Here is a 16,971-nt window from a genome sequence, read left to right on the forward strand (position 1 = left end):
AATGCAGGGGGCCTGGGTTTGATCCCTCGTCAGATCCTGCATGCAGCAACTAAGAAACAAATAGGACAATATGTGTGAAAGTGCCTACAAGAGTGACTGGCACAGAAAGAGTGCTCTAGAGAGACCCCTGTGCCCCAAAAAGATGGGAGGGAGGACTAGGGGTTATTCTTCCAGTTGTTTTCTGTCTCTACTTGAGAGAGGAAAACTTGCTTTCAAGTCAAAAAGCTATCTCATATGATATCTTGCAGCCCTCTCCCCAAGGTCATTGTCCTTACACTTATCTTAACAGATAAGGTGTTTCAAGTTCTGAGAGGTTAAGTGGTTGGACCAAGGTCATAAAGCTTGGGAGTAATTAATCCAAAATTAAAAATCAGGTCATTATGACAGCAAGGCTTATGCTGGTTCTCAACACAGAGAGGAAGCAGAGAGAGAGGGAGAAAGGAGGGACACACATGAAGAGAGAACGGGGACTGAGAGACACCAGGAAGGGGCAAAAAGCAGGAGGCAGAGTCTTCTTTCTCCGTTACTCCCAGGGACCAGGGTCACGCATATGCCCTGTCATCTCATGACTTGCCTTCATTAGGTTTCTAACTTTTCAGTAGTTATTCACTGTCTGAAATTAGCTTTCCCAGTTTGCAAGTTTTCCATTTTGGAAATTCCTTTTTTCTTCCCCAGGTACCTGAGACAGGCTGAATAACAGCTGCCCAAAGACGACCACCCGGGATTCCCTCAGTGGTAAAGAATCTGCACACCACTGCAGCAGACCCAGGTTCAATCCCTAGGTTAGGAAGATCCCCTGGAGAAGGAAATGGCAACCCACTCCAGTATTCTTGCTGGGAAATCCCCTGGAGAGAGGATGGGGTTGCGAAGAATTGGACACAACTTAGAAACTAAACAAAAACAAAGATGACCACATTCTAATCTCTGGAATCTGTGAATATTTTACCTTATTTGGCAAAAAAAAAAAAAAAAATTGCAGAGGTAATTGTGTTACAGATCTTGCGATGAGGAGAGTTTTCTAAATTATCTGGGTGGACCTGATGAAATCACAAGTGTCTTTAGAAAAAGTTGCAAGGACAGAGCAGGGGCCAGAGAGGAGAGAAGATGCTCTGATGCTGTCCTTGAAGATGGATGGAAGGAGCTGTCACGCAAGGAATGGAGTCAGACTCGAAGCAGGAAAGGGCAAGGAAATAGATTCTCCACTAAAATTTCCAGAAGGAATCAGCCCTGTGGCACTCTGACTTTAGCCCATTTCAGACTGACCTCCAGAACTATAAGAGCATAACTTTGTGTTGTTTGTGATCATTGTTTCAGCAGCAGCAGGAAAGTAACACAGGACCTCATCCCCACCCCTTGTGCATTTTTACCTCTACAGTTTGGCACTCTTGGGCCTTAGTCTGAATCATAAAATTAGTAATAGCCACTTTCACAGCGCTTCAAGATTTGGAAAGACAATTTAGTAACACTTGAGTGCTTCTCCTGTGCCAGGCACGTATAAAGCTCTTTGTGTATTGACCATTGTGTCCCACAAATATCCTATTACTTGTCCACAGCATCCTGAGCCAAAATTCAAACCCACATGTATCCAACCTCACAACCCATACTCTCAACTAGAACTCCCACCAGCCTCTTCATTTCATGTTATATATTCAATACCTCACTTGATCTTTGTGCACAGCCTTTAAGGAGGGCATTTTTAAAATCATTCTTCATTTATAGACGAGGAAGTCAAGAGTCAGAGAGTTTGAGTGACTTTACCAAGATCATTTATCCAGGGAGAGTCAAACCCAGCCCACAAACAGATCTATTGCTTCCTTCTCTCTTCAGGAGAAAGAAATCCTCCTCCCGTGATGCCCACAGGCCTTTGTATCAATAAATACCTCCATCACCACAATGCATTCCAATTATTTATTTATGTAGTGGGACGATTTAGGATGCCAAACTCTTGTGGTCTGTGTTTCACTGACATCAGAATTAAAGAGGCACAAGCAGCCAAAAACATTCAAAAAAGGAAGCCTTTATTCTTTAACTTATCTCTCAAAAATAAAGGCGGGGGTCCCATACAAAATCCTGTTACACTTTTACATCTCTTCCCTCTAACTTCCCCCCACGCACACACAGCCCTCCCTGCCTCCCACCGCCCAGCTGTCTTACCCCGTAACTTCTCAGCGATCACCCACCTCCTGTGTCTCTCCTCTCCCAAGCCCAAGAGCCATTTTCCTTTCACTTCTCATCTCCCCTCACGGAATTCCTTACTCTTAGACCACTTAGCCTCTCCTCTAAGTCTACCAGCTGTATTTATTTTTTTATTCTTTTCAATACTTATTTTATTTGGCTGCACCAGGTCTTTATAGTTGGGGCATGAAAATTCTTCGTGGCAGTGTGTGGGATCTAGTTTCTGGACGAGGGATCAAGCCCAGGCCCCCTGCACCAAGAGAACGGTCTTAGCCACTGGACTACCAGGGAAGTCCCCTCTCAGCTCCCTGTAACTCTGCATCCCAGTCTTTTGCCTCACCTCACAGAGTGTTTCACACCCAAAGAAGCCCACTTGTGAGCAACCCAATAAAGCAGCCTCTTCGTCTGGAGCAGAGCTGGGGGTGGGCAAGGGGCAGCCTGGAGAGACTGTCACTCAGCCTTACACTCTGCCACATTAGTCATGACAGTGAACTACCTTGTGGGCACCACTTTTGTTCCAGATGCTGTCCTGGTCAGCTTATCTATGTTATTTCCAATCCTCCCAACATCCCTGAGGAGTTGCTATTTCATTGGGAGAAACCAAATCAGAGATTGTGTGATTCCCCAAGGTCCCCCCAGATTCCCCTCAATGCCCTCTCCCTTGCCCCGTCCCACACTAACTCCCACCAAGACTTCTACTTAATTCTGAGTTCCTCAAGGTCAGCCACTGTTTCTTACTCATCATTTACTTCCCGAGCTGGGCACATCAAGAGTATCTGATGCAATGCTGTCATGACACCTTCAGTACAATTCTAAAAAGTCACCCCTGGCATTATCTCACCCCCACCCACAAAAACTTGCCCTCCCTTAGTAAAGCCATAAAGTTTATATCTATCCTCAGGCCTAGGCCCGGGTGAAATTCTGCATAAAACTAGTCCAGTCCTCTTACTTTACCTGTGAGGAAACAGCCCAGGGAGATGATTCACCCGGTCAATGACCTTGCCTGGCACTTTTTTCATGAGATTACAGGGTTTCTCCTTGCTGAAGGGAAGTTGCAAATACAAAGCAGGAATTTGGCACTGGCACTCTTCTGGTGGTTTTCTTGGTGTCAACATGGACCTGTTCCCAGCAAGCTATACAGCAAGCAGGTTATCTTTCTCATGATTTTCCAGGAAGTTTTATGCTCTATCACTGAGCTCAGAATGGGTTGAACCGAAATTCTTCTTCAGTTCTGGGAAAGCCATTTGACCTCCTAAAGGTTTTATTTATTTTCCCTTCCACCAATAAAAGAAAAAAACACTTGTCTAAGAAGGAGACTTGGGTTCTTATCTAGACTCTGATACTTCATCTCGGGTAAATTCCCAAATGTCTGACAGCTGACTTTGACTCGAGGGCTTGCTGATGGCTTTCACAAACTGCACAGCTGTCTATTCATTTTCTGATGACGCTTCAGGCCATGTCTGGATCCTCCTCCTCATTTTGTCTCAGGTGCTTCCCTTACTGGAAGCTGAAGAGGATAGAAGTTTACTGCTGTTTCCCGGAACGATGTGAGCCAAGTAGTCGAGACTGTTGGAAGGTCCTCTCCATGCCATCATTCAGGGCTTGTGGCCTTGGCCTCACCCACATGGTCAGAGCTGGACCTCTACTGGTTCTAATCAAGGAAGAGGCACATAAGAGGCACGCCAGTGTCTTCGTGTCCACTCATATTCTACTGGTGAGAATGTGGTCACAGGGCCATGTCTAACTACAGGTAGGCTGGGGAATAAAGAATGAATGAGCAGTCACATGCCCAGGTACCACTTAATTACCCTGGAAGGAGAGAGAACTGACCTGACAGGAGAGGGGCTGACTCTACTGCGTGCTTAGGCCTGGAAAGCTTAAGATGGCTTTGCAGGCATCTTATGAGATATCATTATTTTCATGTTAGAGTTGGGGGCACTTGAACTCAGAGTAGTAAAGTAATTAGGTCACAGCCAAGTTGAATGTGGAACTGAAATCTGAAGTTATTTTAAAGCTTGTTTTCCTTCTTTTTTCCCCCAGCTTCACTGAGGTATAGTACATTGTGAAAGGATTCCTTCCGTCGAGTTAATTAACACATCCATCACTTCACATGTTTACCTTTTTTTGGTGGAAGGTGGGTGAGGACATTTAAGTTCTTCTCTTTTAGCAAATTTCAACCATAGAGTTTCCCTGGTGGCTCAACAGTAAAGAATCTGCCTGCCAATACACCACGTTATACATTAGTTCCTCAAACCTTATTCTTCTTAGAGCTGAAAATGTGTAACTTTTACCAACTTCTCCTTATTTCCTCCACCCCTAAACCGTGGCAATTACCATCCTACTTTTTCTATGAGTTCATTTTTTTTAATTACCCATATAAGTGATATCAGAGGTATTTCTCTTTTTCTGCCTAGCTTATTTCCCTTAGCATAATGCCCTCCATGTTTTCACAAATTACAGGATTTCCTCCTTTTTCTTAAACATTTCGTATTCTTTACATCCCTTTCTCTCCTTGCTAATAGTCTTCAGTTAATACATCTTGTCTCTTTTAGTGTGGAGTGGTTTTTCTTATTCTCCCTTTTCTTAAGCCTATAGTTTACAAAATGTTTGCCTATACTGATTTTTGCTTTTCTTCTAGCTCAAATATCATTTATTTGAGTATCCTTATATTCACTTTTCTTGCATTTGGTCACCTTTATTACTTCAAATTATCACAAATTATCATAATTCAGACATTGTTTTTCTGTTCTATTCACTGTTTATATTAATATCATTGTTTCTGTCGTTTTACTTATCTTTCTTCTAACAATTCATTCCTGTGGGGATAGGCTAACTCAGACCAAAGGTATTTCTACCTTGACTGAAATCAGTCAATAAAGTCCATGGAATAATAAAAATGTTACCTTGAGTTTCCAAAATACGTTTGTCTATTAAATATCAAGATATTGTATTAGATAAACTGGAATTACATTATTGACTTTTTTGTGAGTTCAGTATACAAAATAAAATGTCATTCAGTAGCGTCATTAAAATCACACATTGGTTTACTGGAAATAGCTAAATTCCAAACAATGGCATCATTGTATAAGAACGAAAGGTAAGAAAGGTAAACTTGAAAATGTAGGAGCTGACTTGATAAGCAGCCATGAAAACCAGCCTCCTGGTTTTCACTGTGGTTGCTCTCAGAATATTTGGGCTTTAATGTGGAGCAATGTTTATATAAATTAATTAGGTTAATAAAAAGAAAACCAATTAGATTTCTATTTTACTAATTTCAAGAGAACAATTTAACTAATAAAAGAAAATTTAAATCATTTCCCTGTTACAAGTAGATTCATGCAGACATTGTCCTAAAACTTCAATTGTTTAGTAAAAAAAAAAAGAAATTGAATACTATTTAATCCCCCCAATATAACAAATATTTTCTTACATTTCTTGAGTTTTAATAGGATAGGATATAGATTGTGCTTTTTGTTTAACAAATAAAATAACAAAAGTGACAACAAACAGGTTAGTGATACACCTGTCCCTCAGCAAAACTAGGGATGATTCTAGGACCTCTGAAGTTATCAAAATCAATGGATGCTCAAGTCCCTTATATAAAGTGGTATAGTATTTACATATAATCTACACACATCTACCCATGAACTTTTAATCATCTCTAGATTGCTTATTAGAGAAGGCAATGGCACCTCACTCCAGTACTCTGGCCTGGAAAACCCCATGGATGGAGGAGCCTGGTGGGCTTCAGTCTATGGGGTCACTAAGAATCAGACATGACCGAGCGACTTCACTTTCACTTTTCACTTTCATGCATTGGAGAAGGAAATGGCAACCCACTCCAGTGTTCTTGTCTGGAGAATCCCAGGGACGGGGGAGACTGGTGGACTGCCACCTATGGGGTCTCACAGAGTCGAACACGACTGAAGCGACTTAGCAGCAGTAGCAGCAGCAGCAGCATCAGATTGCTTATAATACCTAATACAATGTAAATGCTATGCAAATAGTACTTATACAATATAATTACCATGTAAATGTCATGCAAATGTTTGCCAGAGTGACAAATTCAAGTTTTGCTTGTTGGAATTTTCTGAAATTTTTTTCAAATATTGCTTGATCCATAGTTGGTTGGATCTGTGGATGTGGAACCTGCAGATAATGAAGGTCTACAATACATATCTAAGTATCAGTTATGAACTCCACAGCCATAGGCAGAGTAAAATCCAGCTGTACCAGTCAGGGGAGGTTCACTGTTATAACAATCAGCTCCAGCTTGCCAATGCTTGACACAAAAGGTCTATTTTCACTCATGAACTAGTTCAGTAGAGGTGTTCCTGGTCAGGCAGCCGTCTTGTATGATTTCCTTTCAGGCAATTACTCAGGACTCAGGCTCCTTGGAACCTGTGTCTCCACCACCACCTAGGGCATTAGAATCCTCTGATTTCCAGCTTCCCAGATGGCAAGAAACTGAGGGAGGGGGGAATTGTGGAGCTGAGTTACCAGACCCATACCTGAGGGCCACACTGAGAAGTGTAGTCTGGCTTAACACCTGGCAAAAAAGGAAATAGAGGCAGCTAAACACATAGCCCTGGTGGCTCAGTTGGTAAAGAATCTGCCTGCAATTCAGGAAACTGCCTGCAATGCAGGAGACCTGGATTCCATCCCTGGATCAGGAAGATACTCCAGAGAAGAAATGGCAACCCATTCCAGTATGCTTCCTTGAGAAATCCCATGGACAGAGGAGCCTAGTGGGCTACAGTCCACTGGGTAACAAGAGTCGGACACAACTGAGTGACTAACACAAACACATCGCAGTCACTGCCAATCCAGTCACAACAAACAACAGCTGATATTTGGGGGGGGGGGGGGGCGGGGGTCTAATTTTGACTTTATTTTACACTTTCAAAAGAGAAAAAGGGAGTAAAAAGCTGTAATGTATTCAACTCAACTCTGGGGTTCAGCGCATACAACAGACTCCTTGGACAAAGGTTCATCCAGGTTGTTGAAAATTTTGATGCAGAGGGAAGACTAAGGGAGCCCGGCCCAGCCCACCCCACCCCCACAGAGAGAGGTCTACAGTTACTCTATCACAGTGCTCTAGCTAAAGCCCAGGTTTCAAACTACAGAGTTTCAACTTAACATCTAAAATTTTAAGCTGTAGCATTTCAGTAAGAAATAAGCTCAGAGAGCATATCTCAGAAGTAAAATTAAGCTGTTGCTCTCAGCTACACCCCACTTCCAGGCTTAGGCAGACACATAGGGTGGCAGTGGTACGGGGGTAACAGCACTGTAGGGTCACTGCTGGTAACATAAACCGGGACATCAGAGGAGTTCCTGCCATTGATGCATCAGTAGCAGTTCCAAACACAGCTAATCAAATAATTCTTAAAAGTCAAGATAATGCTGATAAACAGAAAAATAATGAGGACCAAACAGATAGGATTCATTGACATGATATCATCTTTGTGAGGAAAATTAGGAGGCAGTTGAGAAGGGAAAGGCAAAGGAGAAAAGGAAAGATATAAGCATCTGAATGCAGAGTTCCAAAGAATAGCAAGGAGAGATAAGAAAGCCTTCCTCAGCAATCAGTGCAAAGAAATAGAGGAAAACCATAGAATGGGAAAGACTAAAGATCTCTTCAAGAAAATTAGAGATACCAAGGGAACATTTCATGAAAAGATGGGCTCAATAAAGGACAGAAATGGTATGGACCTAACAGAAGCAGAAGATATTAAGAAGAGGTGGCAAGAATACACAGACGAACTATACAAAAAAAGATCTTCACGACCACGATGGTGTGATCACCAACACAGAGACAGACATCCTGGAATGCAAAGTCAAGTGGGCCTTAGAAAGCATCACTACGAACAAAGCTAGTGGAGGTGATGGAATTCCAGGAGAGCTCTTTCAAATCCTGAAAAATGATGCTGTGAAAGTGCTGCACTCAATATGCCAGTAAATTTGGAAAACTCAGCAGTGGCCACGGGACTGGAAAAGGTCAGTTTTCATTCGAATTCCAAAGAAAGGCAATGCCAAAGAATGCTCAAACTACCGCACAATTGCACTCATCTCACACGCTAGTAAAGTAATGCTCAAAATTCTCCAAGCCAGGCTTCAGCAATACGTGAACCATGAACTTCCAGATGTTCAAACTGGTTTTAGAAAAGGCAGAGGAACCAGAGATCAAATTGCCAACATCCACTGGATCATGGAAAAAGCAAGAGAGTTCCAGAAAAACATCTATTTCTGCTTTCTTGGCTATGCCAAAGCCTTTGACTGTGTGGATCACAATCAACTGTGGAAAATTCTGAAAGAGATGGGAATACCAGACCACCTAACCTGCCTCTTGAGAAATCTGTATGCAGGTCAGGAAGCAACAGTTAGAACTGGACATGGAACAACAGACTGGTTCCAAATAGGAAAAGGAGTACGTCAAGGCTGTATATTGTCACCCTGCTTATTTAACTTATATGCAGAGTACATCACGAGAAATGCTGGGCTGGAAGAAGCACAAGCTGAAATTGAGATTGCTGGGAGAAATATCAATCACCTCAGATATGCAGATGACACCACCCTTATGGCAGAAAGTGAAGAGGAACTAAAAAGCCTCCTGATGAAAGTGAAAGAGGAGAGTGAAAAAGTTGGCTTAAAGCTCAACATTCAGAAAACGAAGATCATGGCATCTGGTCCCATCACTTCATGGGAAATAGATGGAGAAACAGTGGCAGACTATTTTGTTGGGCTCCAAAATCACTGCAGATGGTGACTGCAGCCATGAAATTAAAAGATGCTCATTCCTTGGAGGAAAAGTTATGACCAACCTAGACAGTGTGCTAAAAAGCAGAGACATTACTTTGCCAACAAAGGTCCATCTAGTCAAACTGTGGTTTTTCCAGTGGTCATGTATGGATGTGAGAGTTGGATTATAAAGAAAGCTGAGTGCCAAAGAATTGATGCTTTTGAACTGTGGTGTTGGTGAAGACTCTTGAGAGTCCCTTGGACTGCAAGGAGATCCAACCAGTCCATCCTAAAGGAAATCAGTCCTAAATGTTCACTGGAAGGACTGATGCTGAAGCTGAAACTCCAATACTTTGGCCACCTGATGCGAAGAACTGACTCATTGGAAAAGACCCTGATGCTGGGACAGATTGAAGGCAGGAGGAGAAGGGGATGACAGAAGATGAGATGGTTGGATGGCATCACTGACTCAATGGATGTGAGTCTGAGTAAACTCTACGAGCTGGTGATGGACAGGAAGGCCTGGCGTGCTGCAGTCCATGGAGTCACAAAGAGTCGGACACAACTGAGGGACTGAACTGTCATGTATATTCCTGGATGGAATTTGGATAAACAAGTACAGTGACTGCAACCAAGGTGTTCAGGGCAAAACCTAAGATCTGGTAACAGAAGAATGGGATGGTCCTGGTCACATGTTGCCTGTATGCTCCGTGCACAGCCATTGCCCAGATAAGGACCAGGAGAACAGAAATTGTGGTGGCAATGCACATGTTGGCATCATCCATGAACTCAAAGTCACCTCCGAGTTCAGAACTTGAAAAGTGATACTGATCTGGATCAGCCAGGGCACTCAACAGAACCAGCAGTACCACAGCATTGAAGATCAGGCACTGGGTGCCCAGCAGGATGGTGCCAGCCAGGACATGGCAGCACAGGCAGCAGCTGGTGGAGCAGAACGGCATCCAGGGGCCACCGTCTTCATCACCCAGGCTGCCCGCGCAGTGGTACTGCTGGTGTCTAGCAGTGCATTTAGCTGAGGTAAACAGAGGCAACCAAGGGTACCGTCCGAGAAGTGAGCTTCCCTTTGCAAGGAAACCCAAGGTGGGCACACTTTTAAGATGATCTTCTAGATTGCTATTCCATGGACGGTATCATTCCCATGATTAGGGTATTTTATATGGCATACAAAAAGGATTCTGTAGCTGTGATTAGTCTCTAATCCGTTGACTTTGTCACTTAAAAGGGAGATGCTCTTGAATGGACCTAAACTACTCAAATGAAACCATTTGGAAAAAAAGTCTAGAGTCAAAGACGGAAGTCAGAGAGATCCAATACAGCAGCAGACACTCTCTGTTGGCCACAAAGAAGCAAATCGCCAAGCTGTTTTGAAGAACTCAGAGCCCTTTATAAATGTAGATAATCCCAATACCATTTACAAAAAAAAGTCGCTTTCCCATTTAACTATTTTATATAGTGGAATACAGATCAACTAGCAATTTTATGCTGCATAGGGTGACCCCGTATTATCTGTATATTTGGGAATGTGTCCTTACTAGCATACTGCTCATACTGTGACTTCTCTAATGGTTTTGACGTCAGCCTAGCTACATAGCAAAGAAAATTCCACAATTAGCCTTTTGTAGTTTGCCAGCATAAATATGTAAATGCCAGCATTCCTTCTACAAACTGTTCTCAAGCATGCAGAAGCCATTAACATGGAGCCTTTTGAAATACCAAAGCCATAATGATCTTTTAAATTCACAAATGTGATCATGCCAAGCGACATGCTTAAAATAAGCATGACTGTTTAAAATAAAACTACCAGTGAGATACCATTGTCTACAGGGTGAGTCCAATCAGTGCGCTGACAATCCAGCCCCTGCTTCCCCGTCTACATTCATCTCCAGTTTCTCGCCGTACGCAGGCTTCCCAATCTTGTTCTGAATATAAGTTGTTATTCCTTGCCTGCGTGCCACAGGCCTCGTGACTGTTTCTTTTATCTTTGGACTAACGTTTATTTATGCTTGAAGGTTTTATTTCAACTGATCTCTCCTATTACATTCATTGTTCACTCTTACTATTTGGCTCTTGGGACTTCCCTGTTGGCTCAACAGTAAAGAATCTGCCTGCCAATGCAGGAGACATGAGTTTTATCACTGGTCAGGAAGATCCCTTGGAGAAGGAAACAGCTACCCCACTCCAGTATTCTTGCCTGGGAAATCCCAAAAGAGTCTGACACGACTTAGTGACTAAACCATCACCACCACTACAAAAGTATAGTTAGTGAGTGCTCCGAGCAGTCTGCTAGTATATTATAAATACACACACCTAATCAGAGCCTCCTGGGTAGTTCAGCTGGTAAAGAATCTGCCTGCAATGCCGGAGACCCTGGTTTGATTCCTGGGTCAGGAAGTTCCCCTGGAGAAGAGAATGGCTACCCACTCCATTATTCTTGCCTGGAGAACTCCATGGACAGAGGAACCTGGCAGGCTACAGTCCATGGGATCACCAAGAGTTGGGCATGACAGAGACTTTCAGACACTCAATCAGTTCCTGATTTCAGAATGCTAGAATTCAGAAAAAGAAGGCTACTTGATTACAGTTTTTTAAATTTTTGCATTTTACTTATTTTATTATTATTATTTATTGAAGGTTTCCCTGGTGGTTTAGAAGGTAAACCTGCGATGCAAAAGACCTGATTTTGATCCCTGGGTTGGGATTTTAGAATGCTAGAATTCAGAAAAAGAAGTCCACTTGACTACAACATTGTTTTGTTTTGTTTAATTTTACATATTCTATTACTGTTATTAGTTTATTGACTTTGGCTGAGCTGGGTCTTTGTTAAAGTGGGAGGAGGGCTCTTGATTCTGGCTCAAGGGCTTTCTCTTGTTGCAGCTCAGGCTTAGTTGCCCCTCGGCAGGTATGATCTTAATTCCCCAGTCAGGGATCAAACCTACATCCCCTGCACTGGAGAGCAGATTCTTAACCAGTGGACCACCAGGGAAGTCCCTACAGTTTCGCTTTATTCCTTATTTTCTGTATGTTACATAGTCCATAGGGCTAACGGCACGAGAACCACAGCAAGACTGCCTGGGTTAAAACTCCATCTCCTGTTTATCACCCCAACTCCCTCTCTCCTTCACTTTCCATGGCTGTATAATGGGCATAATAACGGCACCCACCTCATTAAGCTGTGAGGGTTAAATGAGTTTTGTTTGCTCCAAAGAGGATGTAAGGATATAAGATGGAATATGTGTGTGTGTGTGTGTGTGTGTGTGTGTGCTTATTACTCTTTAGTGAGCTTGCATGCTCCCTGGGGGCAGCAGCCATGCCCTGTATCTCTCTGGATATTTCTGTAATGGCCAGCACAGTGCCATATATGTGAGCACTTACTGGATACACACACCATGCCAATACCTCTTCATCTATTCCCATGATGTTGAGCCTTGTGCTTGGCTCAAGGACACCTGTGTGTTTGTTGGTTGGACTGTAACTGCCGCTGGCAGTCATGCCCTCAACCCAGGAGGGAGAGTCATTGACCCACACAACAGGGTTTCAACAATCTGAGTCACCATCCTGCCTGCAGATTGGGTCAGCAGTGATGATTGGTTCTGCCAAGACAGGGAAGAGTGGGCTCATAATAGCAATTCAGAATGACTCACTATTCTCAGAACTTCCTTGTTGGTAAGACTCTGGGCTCCCAATGCAAGGGATTCAGGTTCAGTCCCTGGTCAAGGAACTGGATCCCACATACCACAACTAAGAGTTCTTATACCACAACTAAGCAATAATAAAGTAAAATAAAATAATTCATTATTCCCAATGACAAAAAGCTAGGATTACAATGACGTACATTGCTTATAAAGAAAATCATGACTAGCCTCCATTTGAAAATGTTTCTTACATTTAAAAATATGTGAAGATCAATGAGCCTGAATGAATACAAATAATGGACTTAACAGTTACTGCTGCCAGGAAAGAGGAAGCTGCCCATTCTACCTTTCTCAGAGGATATCCCATGGCAGCTTAATGATGAACTAAAGCCTCACAGAAACCTTATTAGAGCATTTAGGTGTGGAGGATGGTTGTTTCAAGTCTTGGCAGAATGCATACTTGTTCTTCATGACTTTCATTCTTTAACTTCCCAGAGCATGTTATTTACACTATCATCTATTGGGTCCACAAGAACTGCTTTGTCCTGTGTGGTCTCCTCCATGGCCTCACCAGTGGAAAAGCATATCTTGGACAAGGAAAGAGTCTATGCTCTGCAAGTGTGGTGCTATCACTTGGGAAGGGAAGACCAGTCAGGCTGAGCCAAAACAAAACTCTGCACTGGGGGACCTTCCTGGTGGTCCAGTGGCTAAGACTCTGAGATATCAATACAGGGAGCTCAGGTTCCATTCTTGGTCTGGGAACTAGATTCTACATGTTGCAGCTGAAAGATCTGCATGCCTTAGCTGAGACCCAGAGCAGCCAAATAAATAAATATTAAAATAAAATAAAAACAAAACTCTGCATTGATGCTCACACATTTAGACACTAATATAAATAAACTCCATAACTTTATGGTCCCTTCCATTCCTGGATTATCCTGTGGGCTTTTATTTTCTACTGAAAGAAAAAAATAGTAACTTCGGTCCCCTCACCATTTCCATCTAGATGGGTTTTAAGGTGATGAGCTTTCGCTCCGCCCATAGTTTTGTAGCAGTTCATGGGGAGAATAAGTAAAAAGAGGAAACAAAGGCAAAGAAGGATATAAAAATAAATGACCTGCTTTTACCTCTGTCCCTTTTCTCCATGGCATCTGGAAACTTCTTTGTAGGTTCTTTTATGGCTGCTTCTGGATTTTCAAAGCTGTCTAGGCTGAGACAAGGAGAAGGGCAGAAAGAAGCTGTGCTGGAAATCACAGCAGTGTCCTGGGGAGGGAGTGCCCTGCGGTGGTCCATTGATCCTCACTGCTGTATTAGACAAATGGACTTCTTGACCTCAGATAAAACTTAGCTCAACAAAGCTTCATTTGGGAGGATGCTTTATATATAGTTCTTTATCCTTTTAAAATCTTACCTGCAGCTCCTGAGTATCTATGCCAAGATGAAAAGACTTTGCAAGCATAGAGAAAGGGCATCTTGGCTCCATACCCTAAAGATTCAGGAAAAAATTCTGGGAACATGAAACACATTTGCATACCAGCTGAACAGCACTTGGTAGCTAAACTGGTTGAGTTTCTACGTACTTTTTAAAATGCAGCATTACTAATCTGTCTTATCAAATGCTCAGCATGAGAAATTTAAACCAAATTCCCTCATTGCACAAAGTAGTCTCTCTTACAGATCAATTGAGCTTGGGGAAATACAGAATTCTTAGCTTTGTGGCTGCACGAATACTGTATGGTTAGCAAAAACAAGGACTGTACGCAAAGAAGTCACAACGCTGATAACCCAAATGAGAGGCAGAGAGCAAAGGTGCTCTGGGAATAATCTTATAATGCAACCCATTTTGATAAGTGAGTTGACTCATTTGTCTCTAAATATGGTTGGATTGCTCCATTTCCTCCCCCCACCCCATACTGTCACTCTATTGGAAATAACCAGGTGGGAAGACCTTTGCTGTCTTAAAGTCAAAGATGGCAGACCCCTGGGACTTGAAGCTGACCATAGGGTGGGGTGAGCTTCTGGAAACCACCTGTTAGCTTTTGTAACAGGCTCTGTCTTTAGGTTACTAAGCTCTTGGTGGGTGGGGGAGGAGTCAAATGAGCACAGTCAGTGAACTTTTATCATTTGATTATTTTTAAATAACTTTTTTTCTGATTAGGAGAGTGGCTTCATTGCAGAACAATTAGACAGTAAAGATGAGAATAAAGAGATGGGTTTTTTCATAATCCCATTTTCAAAAATAAATTCTATCAAAAAAAATAAAATAAATTCTATCAACTTTCTCACATGCATGATATCCATTTGAATCTGTTTTTAAATGTAAATAAGGTAAAGTAGCAAGTGCTTCAAGGTTTAATTCTAATGTCAGCTAATAAGGAGGAAAAACTTGTTAAATATCCCTGTATGTGCTCAGTTGCTCAGTCAAGGCTGACTCTTTGCCACCCCATGGACTGTAGCCTGCCAGGCTTCTCTGTCCATGAGATTTCCCAGGCAAGAATACTGGAGTCGGTTGCCATTTCCATCTCCAAAGGGGCTTCACAACCCAGGGATCGAATCAGCATCTCCTGCACTGACAGGTGGATTCTTTACCACTGAGCCACCAGGGAAGACCTAACTATCCCTGTATTATCCTCAAATTACTTACAAGGTAGGATATACATAGCTTTAGGTTCACAACCACGTAAAGTGCTTGCCATGCACACCAAAGTTTGAGAACTACTTAGCTAGACTAAAAGAAAAAGAAAAAGCAATGTCCTAAAATAACCTAGGGAGGAGGGTGGAGAATTCTAAAGTTGTTCTGTTGCTGGCCCTTATCTACTCTGTTGCATTTTAATATTAAGCAACTGTAACCTTGATACATGATAATAGGCTGGTTTATTGTGTGGATTAAAGATGATAAAGAAGCCACACCTTGCTGGACATTAAATTCTAACCTTGGTGCCAAAGATGCACATACGATGCCCGCTCCCTCACCTCTCACTCTCTGGATACGGAAAAAAAAAACAACAACTCAGATCACATATGTTGTTTTGAGTCCAGTTCTTCCATTTAGCTAGCTATTTTAAGATTTTTCCCAAGATAATCAAATGCTATTCTAAAACACATTCTATTTATGGTTATTGTTCCAAGTTTGTTTTAATATGATTATATTTCAGTTCCTGGTTATGGAGAGATGTAACTCATGTATTGGGTCAGCCAAAAAGTTCATTCAGGTTTTTCCATAAAATATTATGGAAAATAATATCCAGTATGTGAATAATATATGCATATAGAATATCCAATATGTAAATAACAATCCAATATGTGAACTTTGCACATAATTTGCACCACAGATGTTTAGTGTGCGTCTTTGAACCTGAGAATCCAAAGGGACTGCATGTTGCTCTGGGAGGAACTGAAGAAGTGGGGCTACAGGGCCTCTGTGCTGGAGGAATGATCTCTCAAAAGCAAAAGAGGAGACATCTCAACCTCAGCAATAGGACAAATGCTTCTCCTGTTGATTTCTTACCACCTCATTTTCTAGTCATTTATTCCTTATGTTATTTCTCCCTTAAAGCTATTTTGCAGCTTTTAGGTATATGTGTGCATGCTAAGTCACTTCAGTCATGTCCGACTCTGTATAGCCCCATGGACTGGAGCCCGCAAGGCTCCTCTGTCCATGGGATTCTCCAGGCCAGAATACTGGAGTGGGTTGCCATGCCCTCCTTCAGGGCATTTTCCCAACCCAGGGATTAAACCTGCATCTCTTAAGTCTCACGCATTGGCAGGTAGATTCTTTACCACCAGTGCCACCCGGGACAGGGCAACAACTAGACCCCAATAGGCTACCTGAGGCTGGACTAGGTGCGGAAAATCTGAAGGCAGCGAAACAAGACAGTGACGGAAGTTTCAAGACTGATGTGGAAGACATTAGCAGCAGAGTTGAAGAAGGGACTCTGGGAAAGTAGCAAATCTGACGACCGTAGAGAAGAATAACTAGATTATTCTGGGGTTTAACTAGAGGTCAACATGACCAGACATCGGCCATGAGACCCAGCTGTGATTGTCCACCCCTCAGATCCACAGCCTCTGGAGGCCCGAAGCTCTCACCGTCATTTCCACTCGCCCTGGAGGTCAGCTCTAGGCCCTCTGACTTTCCCACCAGCTCTTCTGCTCACATCAGACCATTTTCCAAGATGAAACTCCTCACCTTCTTTAATTTCCTAAACTAGCTTGCACACAGCCAACACTTATGGATACAGTAGCTGCCGCAGATCCTGTAGGCTGGCTGGCCCAGGACCAGGCCTTCTGCCTGGCTGCCTCTGTTAACCAGGCTGCTGCTGTCCTGTGTGTGCTCAGTCGTGTCCGACTCTTTGCCGCCCCGCAGGCTGCAGCCCACCAGGCTCCTCTGTCCATGGGAGTCTCC

General features: G+C 42.8%; 1 pseudogene; it reads right to left on the bottom strand.

Annotated features, from left to right (window-relative positions):
- Nucleotides 1–7,400: 7,400 nt before the first annotated feature.
- On the bottom strand, nt 7,401–16,661 carry LOC128049502 (lysosomal-associated transmembrane protein 4B-like; annotated as a pseudogene).
- Nucleotides 16,662–16,971: the final 310 nt, after the last annotated feature.

The sequence above is a fragment of the Budorcas taxicolor genome, chromosome 6 (assembly GCF_023091745.1).
Source record: "Budorcas taxicolor isolate Tak-1 chromosome 6, Takin1.1, whole genome shotgun sequence".
Lineage (NCBI taxonomy): Eukaryota > Metazoa > Chordata > Mammalia > Artiodactyla > Bovidae > Budorcas > Budorcas taxicolor.